This window comes from Thermobia domestica, chromosome 5 (assembly GCF_964235325.1).
Source record: "Thermobia domestica chromosome 5, izTheDome1.hap1.1, whole genome shotgun sequence".
Classification (NCBI taxonomy): domain Eukaryota; kingdom Metazoa; phylum Arthropoda; class Insecta; order Zygentoma; family Lepismatidae; genus Thermobia; species Thermobia domestica.
Genome location: NC_137458.1, coordinates 308,031,262 through 308,046,241, shown reverse-complemented (window position 1 = coordinate 308,046,241; position 14,980 = coordinate 308,031,262).

The following is a 14,980-nucleotide window of genomic DNA, read 5'->3' as shown; positions in this document are numbered from 1 at the left end:
CTCGCGAAAGAAATCTGAAAATGATGAGCCGTAATAATAATATTAAAAACAGTTTTTATAAAGAAATATTAATACATACGAAAAGCTGTTTAAAGAATGAATTGTTATACTGACTTTACACGTATAAAAACATATACCATATAACAAACAGATTGAGCGATATGATGATAGCTGTTCTGAGACGAACACTTTCGAAGTCCAACTTCGGGTATCTTCGGAAAACAGTAAACTAAAGCTGCTGGTTCGAACCTCCAAAGCCAACCTTAGTAATCGGGAAAAGATGTACAGATATGTTTTTCCTTCTGTTAAATATAATAAGACATGTTGAAATGGTATTAAGTGTAGAAAAAAGTAACATTGATTGAAATACTTAATGATACAATATTTCGAGACTATGTATTCACACTCTCGTTTCGTCATTGTGATTTCCATACGGAAAAGAGCATTTACGTATGAGCTCAGTTATATTTCAGAAGCAGATTCCGAAAAGCGGTCATGTTAGCTCAGTGGTACACCACCGAGTGTTTAAATCGTGAGTTCGATACCCGTTCAGGTGAGATTCTTTTATGATATTCTACTTTCCTCAATGCATGAAAATTATGTAAAATAGTTACATTACAATTCATCAGTTGTTTATATATTTTCATACCATCAGTTGTATATATGAGTTGAATATATATATTCATATCATTTCACGACATAAGTAATTCTTATCTTTAAAATATATTAATAACATCTGAGGTATTCACAGAACGTCGGTGTGTTATGTGTGAATATTGAATACAAATTTAAAAAATCGTGTAATAGCAATAAATAAGTTATGTAATGTATTTATTTGCAGCTACTTTCATCGCAGATAACTTCTCAATATTCGCATTACAGCATTTAGGTCGAGCATATCGAAAATCGGATCGTGGTTCAAGACAAAAAAACTAGCTAGCCCCAAACTGTCACGTAAGAAATTTACGAATCGCAAAAGTAAAGTGAAGAGATTGAGAGCGGTAATTCCTTAATCGCTCTCTCTCAACTCTCTTATATCTGCATTTATACATATAAAAGTGTATGTATGTATGTTCCATCATAACTCATGTGTGCCTAGAACAGGGTTTCTCAACCTGGGAATCGCGGCCCCTAGGGGATCGCGAAGATAGGCGGAAGAGATAAATATAGTTAGAATCTAATACCAGAAATTATTTTTAAATATTATTTTTAATTTTGTTCTGATAGGCATACTTTTATTTTTTATACACACTGTAAAGAACAATAAAAAATAAGTCTACTGAACATTTTCAAAGGGTGTAGAATTCGTGTTACTATTCGGTTCAAACTCTTGTCGTCGCGAATTCTGTCGAGAAATTTGAAGCTTAAAATATACAAAACGATAATCATGCCTGTTGTTCTGTATGGTTGCGAAACATGGTCACTTACTCTGAGGGAAGAACATAGACTGAAAGTATTTGAGAACAAGATCCTTAGACGAATATTCGGACCCAAGAGGAACGGGAATGGGGAATGGCGAAAACTTCATAACGAGGAACTACATAATTTATACGGTTACCCAACATTGTTAGGGTCGTCAAGTCTAGGAGGTTTAGGTGGGTGGGTCATGTAGCTAGAATGAAAGAAAGTAGAAACGCTTTCAAAGTCTCGACTGGTAGACCCGTAGGAAAACGACCATTAAGAAGACCTAGGCGCAGATGGGAGGATAATATTAAGATGGATCTCGCAGAGATAGGAATACAAAGTAGAAACTGGATGCAATTAGCTAAGAATAGAAGTCAGTGGAGAGCTCTTGTGAACGCGGCATTGAACCTCCGGGGTCCATAGGCCATAGAGTTAGTTAGTTAGTAGAGTTGTTTAAAAATGAATTTAAATCAAAGAGGTATGATATAAAACTAATGAGAACTGTATATAGAAATACTAGAAAAATACACATGAAACAAAACCTGCACATTGAAATACAATTAAAATTAAAACCTAATGAGATACCTAAGCATGGTGTAATTTCACTAGTGCAGCAATGCCCGGTTCAATCTTCATGACGAACATTATCAAGCCATTTTCAACTGATAAGCGATTTCTTATCTTTGTTTTAATGTTTACCATAAAAAAAAACACACTTTCGCACAAGTACGATATAGCAAATGGAATTATTACTTTTAAAGCAGCAATCACCAGACCGGGATATTCTTCTCTCCTCATCAGGCAGAACTTGTCCAAGTCTTCGTTACAGAAAACAAGTTGCAAAGACTTGTCGCATGATCATTCTATTATTTGGTCAAGAAGTTGTGGGCTTAGATCGGATACGTTAATGGCCTCTTCAATGAAGGAGTTTAACATCCATCTTGAACCAGCACCTTCGTCGTTGGGAATATAGATATTACAGTTACTGTATCCACTGTCAGTGCCGGACGCCTAAAAAAGGGGCCACACATTTCGGAGGAAGTGTGTTACTCATGTTAGGAAAGTGCATGTGCACATGTGTAAAATAGAAGGAAAACGTAATAAAATGTGCTCAAAATTAAGGAAAGGTAGGGTTTATTTTGAAAATGTTATTGAGCTTCGTGCCAACCATGGTGGCGCTTCGTAGCTAGTCTGTCGACGTCACTCATATATACGGTGACATCGTACTATACTCTCGCCCCGGGCAATGATTTTCCATGGCACTGTTCACTATAAACAAAAAAATGGATTCTACTATTATAGAAATAGGTATGTTAAAAATCCCACACAAGCTTATTATAAAACAAATTATAAAAGGGTCGCTGGCAAGAGCGTGTGATAAAAGGGGATCGTGATAGGAATTAGATTGAGAACCACTGGCCTAGAGTAATTTTAACCACATTTCTTATAGTTTCAAAAAGAGTGCTGTCGGGTTACCTATGGTGAATGGGAGGGGGATACATATAAAAGATTGCTAGAAAATGATCGATGTTAGATTCATAGTTTTCGGGGTCGCTTAGATAAATAGTGAGACTTTCAATTTCGCTTAACTCCGATTAAGCTCTCATTAGTAGGGATGGGCACGAACGACTTTTCTTTGAAACTCGACTCGACTCGAAACAGACATCTTTGAGGTCTACTCTTGGACTCGGCGCGAAAAATATCTTCCAACTCGACTCGGATTAGAGTCAAGTCGAACCAAAACGAGCCAAATCCTGTGTGTAGTCCTACCTAGACAATACATAGACAATAATTATTCTATCATCAATTATACTACTGTTACTACAAATAATAATAATAATAATAATAATAATAATAATAATAATAATAATAATAATAATAATAATAATTATTATTATTATTATTATTATTATTATTATTATTATTATTATTATTATTATTATTATTATTATTATTATTATTATTATGACAACACCGTGTACAAACATGAACGATAGATGGTTAATAAAGGAATACTAAAAGCTAGTTGACTGCCGACGTCGGTAGTCATGAAGTCTACAAGGCAAGGACATCGTTCATTACCCTAAGCTGTGAACGTCGGTGGAGTACAGATGGTCAACTATTAACCTCTCGCCAGAAATTGGTGGCCCCGCAGCGACGATCCGTGATGGCCCAAGTTCAATTTTGAAAACTTTACTACCAGCGGCAGAGACGCGATGAAACGCCAACGAACCACAAAAATTACTCTCCTAAAATATGTTAAAATGCCTATATGTGTGATTTGTTTATATTTAGGTGAATCAAAAAACACAAAACAAATACGCCGGGGTGGACGCGAACTATCAATATTACGATTACTAGGCACGTGTTCTTCTGACTTCCCCACAGAAACGATCATAAAAAGCTTGGTTGTTGAAGGATAAATCATTGACGTCTTAATTTAGCCAATCAGACAAACCCCTACATCTTGAGTTCTAGGAGGTGATACCGTGAACCGTTTCAGATTTATTGCTTTCTGGTGGAGTACTATCCATGCGCAAAATTTGAGCATAATAGCCGACATGCATCTTCGGTGCCTCTTATCTTTAGTACAATTTTAACCAGAGATGGTGTGGGTCAATGAAAATTTGATCCACGACCCACCATGACCCACTATCACCCACCACCCAAATGACCCATTGGCCCACTCTGACCCATCAACCATCGTGATCCACTCTGACCCACCACCAACTATGAACCACTTTGAACCATTGCGACCAACTCCGACCCACCAAAACCCATCGACATCAACTCTGACCGATGACCCACGTCCTCCTCTCCATTGACTAAAGAGATTACACTTGTAATAAAACAAGACTGTGAAATTATCACTTATCGGAGTTTGAATTTCTACCGTCATTGGCTCAAGCACCTCTTTGTTACAATACTGGTGGATCTGACCTTTACGATATATAATGGCAAAGTGTTTCTCATTTTCCGAATTAAAATGAATTTAAATTTATCATATGTAATTATTTCTTTGTTGCCTTACAGACACATTTTGTAGAAAATAAGGTGAAATTTAAAAGTTTCGAATCAAGGAAAAGTAGACCAACGTAAAAAAAAAAAAATGAAAATGCCCATGTAATTACGTTTAGAATACAAATTTTATGGCCATTTTCTCTAACTTTATGGCTTGATTGCCTTATGCTCGGAACGCTCCATATATTAAACACCAGCTTCAGCAATTATAAATAGAAAGCAGTGGGTATAAAATTCAAAAAGAACTTTAGTTTGCATTACTCAATTGTTTTCTCAACTAATATCAATCGTTTTCGATTATTTTTACAAATCAACCCACTATTAATTTCCACTATATAGAAAAGGCACCCCCGTCCCCCCGCTCATAAAAGACAGTTTTAAAAAATGCCAGGGCATATTCTCTTTATTTTTAATAAAGAGTTGTATGCTGAATTTCAGCTCTCAGTTGAACGGCTTGTGAGATACTAAATTTTTCGCAAAAATTCGGACTTCTACTCCCCCTAAGGATATGTATTATAATGAAAGTGACACGCGTATGATAACTTCCCAGTTGGGATTGGAGCCTGATTATATACCAAACGTCAATTCATTTGACTTTGCAATTTGACCGTGATGATTACGCAGACATAGTTACTTTCAATTTTTTATGATACATATCCTTATTTCATATGTTACAGATGATTCAAAAATATTTTTTCAAGCAGTTAGCTCCTCTAGAATCTCACAGGCTGCATCCCAAAATCCAACTCCTACTATCCTATGACAATCCAAAAGTGACTGAACTTTTTTTATTAGGAACAAATGACAAAAGAAAAATGGAGATCTTGAAAGTAAAATGTAGAAAAGCTCGGTGCCCCCAATAACTACATATTTCTCCGCCCCTTCATTCCGAACTTAAAAATAAAACTTAATTCGAATATGGTTAATTACTGAATTTATTACAGTTAAATTCCACTCACTACATGCTATAGCTACAACTATGTAACAAAAAATAACAACTGTGAAACATGTTCTGAATTACTATTACATTTCTTACGCAATTATTAAACATATTAGAATAGTAAAAGAGGATTGTTCGTGAAATAGTATATTTGCTCATGATTTTTAACTTTTTCATACGGAAAAAATTAAAATATTATTCAAGTTTTAAAATTTGCACTCTGCAAATATGTTGCCCTCTAGGCAATGGGACTAATGTGGACTAATGGGAAATGCTACACTGTTAGCGGCGCTGAAAACTTACGATTCGATTCTAATATCGGTTGATTTCGATATCTTTATGTCGCTACGTAACCACCCTGGGTGCTAATGGGAGCTTAATTGGACTTGAATTGAAAGTAGAGCTATTCACCTAAGCGACCACGAAACTATGGATTCGATACTAATATCGACCCGTTTCTAGCATTTTTGATATGTATCCCGACAGAACACTTTTTCCAGACTGTAAGAAATATAGTTAAAATTGCTCTAGATATATTAGAATTATGTTGAAACACACACATAAATCCACTTTTATATTCTGTATAAATAGAGAGTGAGCGAGCGAGCGAGCGAGAGAGGGCGACTTAAGGCATCACCACTTCCACATTGCAAAAGCATATATCAGGAATTGAATTGAAAATCTATGTAAAGACTTTCTGCTGTGGCATGCTTCATAAGCACAATTCCAGTCTGCTCACGTGACCATTGGGGTTCATGAATTTTTTTGCGAGCGTTCCGACTTTGGATTCTCTGTTTATACCCTCTGTTTATGCATCGAATACCTTTCCAAGAACATAAATGACATTCTGTATTATGAATGTTGAGAATTACTCTCTATATGACAAATAGCTGCAAATAAATACACTACATGATTTATTTATTGCTATTGAACGAGTTTCTTAACTTGTATTTACATCCTCATATATAATACCGACCTACTATGAAAATTATCTCAGATGTTATATTTTAAACATAATAATTACTATGTTCTGCAATTATTATGTTATATATAAACAACTTATGTATTTTAATGTAATTATTTTATATAATTTTTCATGCATTGCGGAAAATGTAATTTTAAAAAAAAGTATTGGCTCAGACGAGAATCGAACTCTCAACCATATGATTTGAAATCCGACAGCTTACCAATGAGCTAACACAAGGACTTCTAGAACTAAGCTTCTAGCAACGTATAACGGATCTCAAGATGATTATGACATTCATATCCATTACAAACGCAGTTTCTGTTCTACTTTGAGTTTTATTTTAGTACTCAGGCGATAATTATGTTCTATTTCTTAATTTTGAGCATTCTTTTACATATGGAAAGATTCTTTAACGTATTTAAATGTTCCATTACGTATAGAGAGCTAAATGACAAACAAGCATGTGCTCACATTAATAAAAACGTTTCGAAATATTGTATCATTTAGTATTTCAATCAATGTTGCTTTTTTAAACACTTGGTAACAAGTCTTATTATATTTAAAAGAAGAAAAACACATCTGCAAACTTTTACCCTTTTGCAAAGGCTGGCTTGGAGGTTCGAACCTGGCTTACTTTTTCCCGAAGATACCCGAAGCTGGACTTTGAAAATTTTTGCCTCAAAACACCAATAAAGAATGCGCTCAACCTTTTTGAGACAAGGTGTACAACAACCATTTAAAGAAGAAAAATTAAAATTTAAGAATGGGATACCAACACATTTATCGAGTAATGACTCTATTAAAATTGATGAATGAAAATATTTTTCTAGAGCTGTGGTTGATGACTTTTAAAAATAACATCAGAACAACATTAGAGATTGTTTCACAGGAGCAAATCAAGGATTTAAATTGTTTTTCTTATCCTGCACGAACATACTCCGAACAAAAGAACAATTAGTAAGGGAAATATTACTTTTCTACGTAAATTTTGTCAAGATGATACTAATCTTAAACATGTTTGCAATGAGTTAGTAGGAGAAGGTATGTCTTGTGATAAATCTAAAAAGATATGTCTGAGTACCGGAAAGGTGATTATGGCTTAATAGTTATTGATATGACGAAAAGATTAATAATGTAATGTACAAGAATAAGATTAAGATATTTATAACCATTTATGAAGACACTCAATTAAAACCAACATTACCGTTCAAACATCCCAACAACAACCCATCTCAACGTTCAAACACCCTAACGTCAGCGTCTAACGTTCAAAGATTTTCTTTATAACCAATAAATAATAAAGAAATTGAGAGTAATAATAATGTATTAGATAGAACTGATTGAAGGTATTAAAAATTGAAAAGAAAGGAAAAAGTAAGAATATGACAGATACAAGAAACGAAGAAGCAGCAACTGATGTTATTCACAGTTTAGGAAATGAGATTAAAGAAGTAAGAAAATAAATCAAAACTCTAATGAAAACTTGTCCCAGTTGTTAAGAATTCATATTACCATGAAACACAATGAGAAAGGTCGTTTGGGCGAACGTTATTTAGAGAGGATCCGAAAACGAAAAAACATTTTCAGAAGTATTAATTACATCTCGAATATCTCAAAAGATAGAAAATTTAGAATCTACAATTGTTGTTTCTAAAAAAAATGCTAATTACTTACATCGACCAAAATACATACGTCATCATATATTTGGTATAAAAGAGCTTCGAGGAAAATCCGCTATTATAAAATTGGAGATAAAGAAGCACGAACAGAAGGTAATAATATATTTGTTGATCATCAGTCATTTAGATCTAAAGTTTGTTTAATGTTATTAACATCCAAAATGCAACATGATAATAGTGATGAATTGAAGATCGCAATGAATTTAGGAAGATAAAGAGAACTATAAACATATATTACTTACCAATCCTATGTATCAAGACAAAAATAAATAAAAAAGGTAATCATGTTTCGTATTTAAATATTTTGTGTATATTAAAAAATCTTGTGATGAGACGAAAAAGAAATCACCTAAATCTGGTAAAGACACAAAACTCTTTGAAGCATATGTTTGCAGAGATTATGTTCAAAAGTTAATAGATAGATTGATTGTTATAGACGGAAGAGAGAAAGATGAAAATAAATTTTATAATGAGAAAGTGGCTATTATGGATATGATTAAAAATAAGCTATCACAACTTATTCCTAATAATTCAAAAGCTGTAGGTTATTTGACAAAGATACTAAACTCATTAGCAAAAAGATTTTGAAATACTGAGAAATATGGAAAGGAAGTAGTAAACGATCTGATTAATAAACTTCCATTTAAATTGTATAATCCTGGTATATCATACTGTAGTTCGGGAATCAAGGTACAAAAAAATTAGGAAGAGGAGATAAAATTTCTAATCTATTACACAAAGCTTGCATACAACATGATATATATTACAGAAGTAATGAAGGAACAGTATCAAGACATGTTTCAAATATAGGAAGTAGAAAATCAGGCTTGGAAAAAAAGTATTTACTAAGACTTAGTTGGAGAGAGACTTACACCTTTTGGAGTTGGTAGTGCTATCAATGCTGAGGTTAGGTTAGGATGGTCACTATAATTTTAAGGTAGTTTTGTAAATAATTTTATGGTTTTCTAGAAATAAAGAATATTTTCTCAAAATTTTCCCCATAACAAATAAGATTGATACTGTTAAGAGTTATGAGTTTCAAAGTTTTACAGCAAACAGAAGAACACTTTATAATTTGAATGAGTTTAAAAACATACTGAATAATTTTGATGTGGGTGATATATTTATTCATCCTCACAGAGTAGATTGTTATATGAAATTTCAAGTTTTAGGTGCTCAAGCTGGACAAGAATTTGCCCCTAATGATAGAATAAAATTAGTAGGTAATTTCTTTCCTTTCTTCTTTTCTGGCATAGAAATTAGAGAACATGGAGTTCTACAGATAAAAATGACTTATCGGCAATAACATCTACTGCCGTATGAATCTTAAGTATTACTAAGCTAGAAGCATCGTACATAAAAGGCTGTTTTCTAAACAGATGATAAATTAGGATTAAAATAATATTAATTTTTGATGTTGCAGAAGCTGTAGCTATTAATACAATTTGTTATACGATTTTTACGGACAAAAGAACTTATGGTCATAAGAATGAGAAAGTATTTGAAGAGTTTTATATGAATTATACAGGGTGGAACAAAAGTAGGTATACACTTCTGCATTGATCAACTACATCATTGTAGTTTATGTATTAATTTGCTTTGACTGTTTCGGGTTGAAGTTATAAATAAAAAGACGTTAAGAACAAATAATAAAGAAACTACATCTAACTGTTTGTTAGCAATAAGAACCAACATAAAATACAGTACGGGACTGTGTATCTACTGTGTTTTAATATGTTTATATTAAAATTTTTTTATAGATTATTATCCATAAAGTTGAAATTGAACATTTTCTATATAATGAAAAATTGCAAGTGATATTGATTGTTAAATACACTTTGAAACTTGCAACCACTATACTTACTTTTGTATTTTCAGGGTTACACTTCTGCCCACAGTTCGAATAAATATAATCTAGTCTACTACTTTTATCAAAATCCACTTAAACACTTCATCTTGATATTACCTTTTTATTATATTACCTTTTTATTATATATTTTATTATTTATTTATTTATTTTATTATATTTTTTATTATATTATATTATATTATTATATTACGATATGAAGGAAACATTTACACTCTTTAAATAACATACATATTGATTCTACAAGATGGACCCTCTCTTACATATTATCTCACTTGTTTCTATGACGACCAATAACACATATTGTCAAATCACCATGTTAACATAAAAAATATCAATAATTATATCAGAAAGAAATTAATTCTAGTTCTTTTTATATTTTCTTCTCATTAGCTTGTGCATATTTTAATAGCACATATTGCCCGTGAATAGAAGTAATGATCTTAAAACTACACGATATCGTTATATAATGTGGCGAGAACAATAGGACTCATTTGTTTACAATTAAAAAAAGAATCCTGAACCGCTAGTTATTCCATAATAATTGCCGAAGTTTTTCAAAAACACACGTACATATAAAAATTACAATCCATATAATTATGTATCATATTCACTTTATATTAATATTATTTTAATGTTTAGTTTAATTTTCATACTTAATTTTACTCTAATTATTCATAAAATTCATCAACGATAAGAGACGGTACATTTAAAATATGGTATACGAGTTATTTATTTTGGGTCCTAATTAAGTTAATCATTTCGATGCCATTAACACTGATAAGTCCAAAGTTAACAAATCTAAATTATTCTCTTCTTTTGAACGAGAAAGGATCGACTACACTACATACATATATATATATATATATATATATATATATATATATATATATATATATATTCAAAGTACAAATTATAAATGAAATAGCGACAATGTCTAGAACGAAACAAGATAATATTATAACAAATAAATAAAATATCATAATAAGAATTAATTTAAAGATTAAATGTCATTTATGTTAATCATGGATGATAAGCATTATTTATATTCTAGACCTTTTGTTATATATTATGAAATTTTTATCAGTGATATTTATTTATATTATCCTTATAGAATTCAAATAAAGTACGAATAAGGAACGAAATCATATCGATATTTAAAACGAAATAAAGCAATAATGAATTGAATACGGTTTTCTCGGACGCCGTAACTTTAGCTTAAGTTACATGACCAAAAAGTTTGTTTAAGTTGCATTGAAAGTCATAAACCGGAATACAGTCTTGCGCGTTATTTACTTCTACAGTTCTTTCTTTCCTATTTTGAAAATTTTTGCCATCTATGAAATTTCTACGAAATTAAATTCGAGGCAGATTAGATCCAATGACTATCTGCTTCCTAAGTTTATTACGATTCTTATTATTGTTGCTACTATATAAAATGTAATCACTATACTTATTTTTGTATTTTTTGTGGGCACACTTAAGCCCACAGTTCGAATAAATATAATCTAGTCTACTACTTTTATCAAAATCCACTTAAACACTTTACCTTGATATTACCTTTTTTATTATAATACGTAATGAAGTAAACATTTAAACCCTGTAAATAACATGCATATTGATTCTACAAGATGTATCCTCTGTTATATATTATATCTCTCGTTTCTATGACGACGAATAACACATATTGTCAAATCACCATGTTAACATAAAAATATCAATAATATCAGAAAGAAATTAATTCTAGTTCTTTTTATATTTTCTTCTTCTCGCTAGCTTGTGCATATTTTAATAGCACATATTGCCCGTAAATATAAGTAATGATATTAAAAATAAATAATATCGTTATAAACTTAGAACAGAAACCAGTTATTGGCTAAAATTGTCAAGACTTAGATACAGAATATGAGATAAATACTAGGTTTGAAAAGTGTGTTTTGAGCTCGAAAATTTTGAAATATTTCTTCCACCTACATTTACAAAACTTATGACAGATAAAATGAAAGTGTTTAGTAAAAGATGGATACAGAATGAAATATACTCCACTGAGAGACAATTATTTAAATGTTGATCTTCTGTTAATGGAAAAAAATAAAATTCTCAAAGATCTTCTATATAATGAATAACAAATGACTTCTTGTTTAAAAAGAATGATATTCAAGTTTTAAAATCTGTCAAGTTCCAAGATTGATAAATTATACGAAATAACGTTATTGAAATTAATTCGAACACAACATAGAGGTGAAAGAATTTTAATTCACTTAAGTGGAAAACATGAAACATTATTACCGCGAAGATATAATGGAGACAGTGAGCAATTGTTAAAAGTTACGCAAAAATATACTCTTTATGCGGTATGACCGTAACAAGACATTAAATAGTGAACACCCTATACACCAATTATTTTTCAAGAATGAACTATTTTACAAAATTGAATTATAAAATAATCTTGAAGCAAAAAGTGAATTGTTATTATGGATTCAGAAACGAGATTCACTATTATAAGCGACTTTAAATTATTTGTAAAAAATGTACAAGACAGTGTCCAAATTGTTTTTGTGATGGCGTACGCTAATTTTCCTTAAATTATGATCAATGGAAACAGTTTAAGGAATTCCTCTTTCAAATTGAAAATGAAGTAAGTCTCAAATTCCAATACCAGTACACGAACTTGTAAATATGTAAAATTTAAATAAGCTTTATGGTTTTATTGTCGAAAAAGAGAATTACTTTATTTTTATATGTTTATCTTCACGATTATACTGTCTGTGGTACATCTGGAAAATCTGCTTCAACTATTTATAAATTTTCATTTGATTTGTATAAATATATATACAAGCTGATGAATACTTAATTTCGAATTTACTTTGGAGTGCGTCGGGGTAAAAGTTTGAGGCTGAGTTTACGAGTGTCAATTTAACCTACTTCCATTCGAATTTTTAAAATCTGTCTGTTAGCAGGCGAGATATAAAATTGAAATGTTAAAATACAGTGAAACCTGTCTATGTTGGCCACCATCGGTTCCATCGAAAAGTGGCCAACTTACAGAAAATAACTGTGATTTGTGTATTTTTAGAATAAGATTTCTAGTATTACTTGATTGTAAAGTTTTAATAAGAAGTGGCACGACAGCTACTTATAAATAATGTATATAGAGTAATCATAAAAATATACAGTACTAGAAAATATTACTATAGCATGCAAGGGCGCCGATTTCTCTGTAAATTTGGGACGGGGCATTCAGATGCAGAAGGTATATATATGAAAATTTTAAGGCAAATTGCACTAAAATTACACCAAATATTGTATACTCATAAATAAAATAGGGGTCACATGAGCTTTGGGGGCCCGGGCCTCCTCGGTCACCCCAGGATCGGCGCTCTTGATAGTATGTTTAATATATATGCATATCTTTCTCCTCCTGAATACTAGTCTGGTACATTGGATTATTTGGATTGAAAACACAATAACACAAACAACCATGAAATATAAGTGTATGTACGTAGTTTATTGAAATTGATATTATAGCACACTGCGTTATTCAAATTGAAAACAAGAAAAGATAAGTTATAAATTGAGAAATTCATATGCAATTTATATGACTTCTGTTCAGTTGTTACTGAATAGTGGTTCATTCTAGACATATTTGCTTTATTCTTTTTGGCAGATATGCACATTCTAACATTGTAGACAACTACCTCTTGTTAATGAGCTAGAAGTGTTTCCCTCGGAGCAAAAGATGTTTTGAGAAAATCTTGAGGGAATTCATATCTCAAAACCTCCGCTATCCTTTGACATGCAGTCAGGTGCCAATAAATGACAATTGAGCTTTAACCTTGAGAATTTTCCGGAATTACTAAAGCTTCCCACTAATGAAAGGATCCGATATAGCTAATGATTTTACCAAAACAGACAGGGTAAACAAATAAATACAACCATTTCCTGAATTCCTGTACGTGCTTTTTCTTATTCACATCTTCCTTCACCACTCTTTTATGAGGGTAGTTTTCTGGCCGTTGACCTCCAAGAACAAATCGTGCGATTCTATGCTTCTTCTGTCCAGTCACAAATACAAAACATCTGCCTCTCATATGGGAATTCGAAAGAATTAAGAAAAAAAGCAAAACTGTATTTTTCGTGGCCGAGATACGCAGGTAAATTTATCATTATCATCATAGGGTAAACATTGCTTCAGTGTGTCCAACTTCCAAGATAGACAGGTGGCCAACTAATAGAGTAGTAAGTAACATATGTCTTATGGGAAAATGCAGGTTCAAGACGAACTAGGCCAAGATAAGCAGGTGGCTAACTTAGAGAGGTGGCCAAATTGACAGGTTTCACTGTATTGGTTTAGTGTATTGGCAAAACTGCAAGTTTTGAAAGTTTCGATTTACCGCGATAAAAATTTTTACAGTAGATGTTTCGAAAATAACTACAGTAGTTATTGAATTCAGGATTCCATCCTACTACATACCTTTCTCAAGTAAGAACAGAAATTGCTATTACTGATATTAATTTTCAACTCTGGAATGAGTAGCTTTGATGGTTTGAACTTTCCTGCCAATTAAGGAAACGGATCACATTTTTAACAGTTACTTGCTTACTCAATTGGTGATGTTCGTTATTTTTCAGTTTATCACTTTGCTGATAGACGTCGCTACTTGTAGAAGTATTTGTTTATACATGAAACCCGATTTGCGGCACTTTGCTCTGAAGATGTCCACACGGCAGAGTGTTTGACTAAAAGAGCTTAGTAGTTGCCGAGGACGTATGTTTAAACCTTGCACGGAATTGTAGTTTATTAGAGCGGCCAGCTTATAAATTTGTAATTCACCAGTCTAACACTACAAGTGTACTGCTACTTCTCTAACTCACGTGACCACAGTGCTTGTACCTCTGACTCATGTATAGGTGTGCTGGGCGTCCTTGGACTTAAGAAGTTGCATGGAGGAATCACTAGAGAATTAGGGATTGGGTGGGCAGGCTGTATGGCTGATTGCTATAGCCACAACCTTCTATATACCATAGCCGCGAAGTAGGAGAATTGGCAACGCGGCAGGTAGTCATTGTTTCTTCCCAGGATTCTTATCATGATTCTGAAT